Source organism: Nothobranchius furzeri, chromosome 6, assembly GCF_043380555.1.
Source record: "Nothobranchius furzeri strain GRZ-AD chromosome 6, NfurGRZ-RIMD1, whole genome shotgun sequence".
In the NCBI taxonomy this organism is placed as follows: domain Eukaryota; kingdom Metazoa; phylum Chordata; class Actinopteri; order Cyprinodontiformes; family Nothobranchiidae; genus Nothobranchius; species Nothobranchius furzeri.
In genome coordinates, this window is record NC_091746.1 from 30,127,295 (window position 1) to 30,132,645 (window position 5,351).

Below are 5,351 nucleotides of genomic sequence, written 5' to 3' on the forward strand. Positions count from 1 at the left end.
ACTTTTTCTCCTTCTTTTATTTCTGGAAGCCAGATTTCCCTTTCTTGGGAAAAGACATGACTGACTCTCCTGCCTCCAGCTATGGCTGTCGGCATCTGCGATGTCTCATAGCTGTACATGCTGCCGTGCAGCCCCTGGCCGCTGGTGTGGACTAAACCACTTTGCACATTTTTAAGGGGTGATAGATGCCTCAGAGATTATTCAGTTAGAATTTTTAAGGCGAAATTCTGTTTCTTAACCTCTTTATCCAGGTAAATGGAAGTTTATTAAGACATTAAGTAAGTTGGGGGGAAAAAACAACAACAATAAAACATTTTTATTCAAAGCTGTCTCAGGGCCCCTCCCTGCAGTGGGCCCTGGGTAAACGGTACCCTTTCCCCCCCAGTCCGACGCCCCTGGGTACCGGTGGACCACACACTGAGCTGCTCTGGTGTTAGTGACTGTGGAGAACCTCCTCATGAGCTTCTGTAGTCCACAGTGGTGCAGATCTTTGCTGCTGATGTTCTGGTTCTCCTGCATCAAACATGTCATCAGCTTCACCCAGCTGTGATCAGAACCACAAGATCCAACATCAGGTTTCATCTCCAGACAAATCGAGGTTCTGATCACTGATTTTCCACCTTTAGGATTTGATCCATTTTCAGTTTATTGTTTCTGCTTAAGAGCTCCACCCCTCCACCCCCCACCCCCCCACCACCACCACCCCCACCACCACCAAACAGCCGATTAAAGCAACTTCAGGCCTGAATCACGAAGGTCCGGATGTGAGCTGACCGAGTCTCGGAGCTTCCTGCAGGCTGTTTCCTGATTCCGTAACACGAGAGGAAAGCTGCTGAACAACTGATTCCAGCATTCTGCTTCCTATCATCTCAGAATGAGTGATCATAACCCTAACCCTACAGAAACAGAAGATGATGATAATTTCTATAATTCGTCCTGTAATTACAGTGTTGACCAGTTTACACACACACACACACACACACACACACACACACACACACACACACACACACACACACACACACCTCTGCTGTTGGCACAATGTTCATGCAGAAAATGTCTTGTTCTCACAAGGAACACACAGTTATATAAATGTGCACACTGACTCATCACAAGGGCAAACACCCGTCACAGTTTTACAATCAGCAATCAGAGCTTTAGCATAAAAGGGCAACAGGTGAGCTCTTCTGTGTTGGAGCAATGGATGCCAACATTGGAAACAGAGGCAGAGCCAGAGGAGTGAGAGTAAGAGGACGAGGACGAGGAAGACCAAGGACCGTAATCTCTGATGAGATCCGAGCCACTTTGGTTGATCATGTGGTCAACCATGGTCTTACAATGAGGGAGGCTGGACAAAGAGTGCAGCCAAACTAGAGCAGGTACACTGTGGCATCCATCATCCGGACCTTCCGGAATGAGAATAGGTAAAAAATCTTCTCTCACTATAAAATGGCAGTACTGCATATCAATACAATCAGTATTCAGGGAGTATACAGTAGTATTGCCTGTGGATGGTTTTGTTGGACAGTAAAAATACTGTAAAGTATGTTTCCAGTATTTAGGAAATGTATACCTACTTTGTATTCACAGTATTTTACTATTTGTTTGGCAGAACTGAAAGATTACCGACACGAGGAGGTCGGGAACGTCTTCTGTCTCCTGAACAGGAAGCTGAGATCCTCAACATGGTGCTGGACAACAATGCCATAACATTACAACAAATACAAAGAAATTATAGAAAACAACGACATGATTCTAAATATTGATAGTCAGCTTAGCAACTCTGGACCGTGTCTGGGCCGAAATCATCTCAGGATGAAGCAGCTCTACAGGCTGCCATTTGAACGAAACTCAGAAAGAGTCAAAGAACTGTGATATAACTGTGTGCAAGTGAGTCCCGCAACTGATGCATACACTCACCACTGTGTACAGTAAATTATACATATTGTAATCATAATGACTGTGCTTCACAATAGTGACCACTCCATGTCTATTTCTGATGCTGTCATGTGTGTTTCAGAGAGTCCCTGAGCTAGAGACAGCTGCAGTGGAGCACCAGCTCACCTTCATTGATGAGGTTGGGTTCAACCTCACAAAAAGACGAAGGAGGGGAAGGAATATCATTGGCCAGCGTGCCGTTGTTGAAGTCCCTGGCTAGCGCGGAGGGAACATCACAATGTGTGCAGCGCTTGGCTACCACGGCATCATCCATCACCGTGCTACCTTTGGCCCCTACAACTCCGCCCATCTGATCACATTCCTGGACACCCTACACACTCATCCCACCAGACCAGGTAGATGGTCCAGAACAGCCCAGGTATGTTGTCATTCGGGACAACGTAAGTTTCCACAGGGCTGCTGTGGTTCATAACCGGTTCAATCCCATTGAGGAATTTTTTCTGCCTGGAGATGGAAGGTGTATGACCGACAGTCACAAACCCGTATACCTCTTCTCCAAGCTATGGAGGACGCGTGTGGAGATATAGCAGCTGATTATTTCATGGCTGGAATCGCCATGCTAGGAGATATTTCCCCCGCTGCTTGGCCAGGGACAACGTTGCTGGTGATGTGGATGAGGCGCTGTGGTCAGACCGCAACAGAAGAGAGGATGCAGCATAGTTTTATTGTTTTACTGTAACTGTACACAGTCAATTCTTCTGTTGGATGTAGTGTATGTGTGCAACTTTGTGTTGGTTGGGAATGGGATGAGCATTGTGTACAATGTTTTGTGGGAAAAATAAAGTAATTTCTACCATGTGTTTGTGTGTTCAGAGTGTAAAAACAACATAACAACACATGCATGTATTTACTGTCTGTAGTACAGTAGGTGTAACACCGAACCAAAACAGCGTTAGTCATTATGATGAATGGAGAAGACGTGTTTTCCATTCATCATAATGTTAAACATTGAGTACATGAGTGTTCTGCTGGTTCTTATAAATGTCTGTTCATACGATGGTTTGTGTGTCATTTGACAACAAAATCACATTTTGAGGAGCAATAACATGTTTTGAATGTGAAGTTTAATTTTGCAGGTGAGGGGTTTTTTGCCCCAGTGTGTGTGTATTTTTTGGATTTGTGGGAAGAGTTCTGAGAATATGAGGCATGCTTTCAGGAAATGTGTGTAAACAATTGAGAAAAACTGTAAAAGATTTGACCACACTGCTCTCTTTTCCATTCTTACATACTAAAAACACTACACAGACACCCAAGCACTGTTCGGATGCATCCAAACTGGGCAACTACACTCACTGAGACATAACCATGTCTCGTTACACCAAGTACAGAACATCTCGTACAACAAGCACCGCTGGGATGCATTCTAGCAGGGCACCTGCACCCACAAAGATATCCTCATGTCTCATTGCACACACACATTTCAAAGATCTCCCCCTTCTCCCCCTCCTGAGCACAACACACAACAACACACTCCTGCAATGTCTGGACTTCAGTGAGACTGTGAACCTGAGTTTATGTTTTACGTAACAAACACAGGAGCCTTCACCTTAAACCAGCTGCAGACAAAGAGGAGTTCCTTGTGTTGAAAGGAAAAAGGAACTAAAAAACCCGACAGCGTGAGCGAGCAGAGACGGGAAAGCCTGGTTCCTCTGAGTCTGTTAAACCGTCCTCCCTGAGCTAATATTGAGTTTGCAGTAAAAGCTTGTCAGGATGCCAACCAGGATAATAAGTACAGAGACTCATCTGTGAGTGAGTGGGGTCCTTTATCAGGTCTTTAACTCTTAAAAGCTGTAAACATGAAATAATAGTGAATAAAAAACCATATAAACATGAAAAGATGTTTTATTTGATCACGTTTTTATATTGAAGTGTGTGCATGATGGTGCAGCTGGTCTGGTCTGAGCAAGGTTTGAATCCCAGCTGCAGCGTGCACGGTGAAAACACCACACAGAAATGTTGCCCGTGGGAATTGAACCAGCAACGTTGTTGATTCTTCATGTCCTGGACCTGAGACAGAAAACCAGAGGAGACGGCAGAGGAAACGTATCTGTCAGAGCTCTAAAGATGAGACCACAAGAGGACACGATGAGAGGATGAGGACACCTGGTGGACGGATGCTGATCAGCATCTGAGCTACAGGTTGGTGTCAGAGAAAAGGCTCTGTAGGTGCAACAGATCTAATCTACTAATCTGCTAATCTCTTCAGCAGGAAGCCTCGGAATAATTGTTATATTTAGAAAAAGTATCAAATGAAAAAATTCCAGGAGAAAAAAATGAGAAATGGAGGAAAACAAAGCAGGTGGTTTGTCCTTTTTGAGTTTCATGTGTTCCTGAAGAGGACAAATTTAACAGGGAGCATAAGCCACGCCCATCTACTTCTGCTCCACGTGTCCCTTACTGCCCAAAAAACTATGTGTCAATGTAAGACAACAACCTGTTTCACTGATCTGATGCTGCAGAAACAAAACACTGCAGCATGAATGTAGAACTTTCCACCATGATGGACGGATACTGTGGTTTAAACGAAGAGTTTTCTCAGACACTAAAGCCATCCAAAACCAGAGCATCATGGTGAAACTTGTGTGAGAAGCTGTTCTGTGAACATGCAGCTGAAAACCAACCCGCAGAAGGATGTCTGCAAACCGACCACAACAACACAGATATGCTGTGCTTTTTTTTTTTTTACCGTGTCCTGTCTGGCTGTGAAGCAAACAGAATTGATGTCTGAATGCTGGTAACAAGCCTTACAGGTTTACTCTCAGGTGGAGCATCAAAGCGTCTGCTTTTAACGTCACGCCTGATACTTAAAACTTTATTGTTGTTGTTTTTGAATGCTTTGTAATTCCGACCAGACACGGAGACAGAGGTGAAAGAGAAAGGAAAAGACAAAAGGTTTGTGTGTGTGTGTGTGTGTGGTGGGGGGGTTCCACAAAAATAAACAATAATGAACAAGAGTCTGCTTCTAGACCTGCAGAAAGAGAGAAGAAAGAAAACAAAAACAAATAACAAACAAAAATAAAATGGGACACAACAACAATACATCAGGAGCAAGCTATCACTGCGTAAACTTGATGAAGAAATATATAATCAACATTGTTTAACTGAACAATCACACGATAATAAATCACAGTGCATTTAGTGCCAACCACAGCCTTAAGACAAGTGTTGAACGTGTCCAAGCCCTTACTTATGAGAGCACCATGTGAGCACCTGTGTGTGTACACGCGCTTGTTTATGTAAGGTTTCTCTATAGGAGCGTCCAACAGAGAGTGTGGGGGACCACAGATCCGCCCCCCAAAGATGCGTAGGAGATGGGGGGAGCTCCAAGTCCCAGAGATCCAGGAGCTGCCCCGGAACGCAGGAACCCCAGGGAGACTGTGACCAGAAAAGCC

The 5,351-nt window shown here is 44.5% G+C and overlaps 1 long non-coding RNA gene across 1 annotated transcript; it reads left to right on the forward strand.

Annotated features, from left to right (window-relative positions):
* Positions 1–1,191: 1,191 nt before the first annotated feature.
* On the forward strand, positions 1,192–2,755 carry LOC107394491 (uncharacterized). Its single transcript, XR_008563895.2, has 3 exons — positions 1,192–1,424; positions 1,613–1,890; positions 2,021–2,755. It is a non-coding gene; the product is annotated as an uncharacterized lncRNA (long non-coding RNA).
* Positions 2,756–5,351: the final 2,596 nt, after the last annotated feature.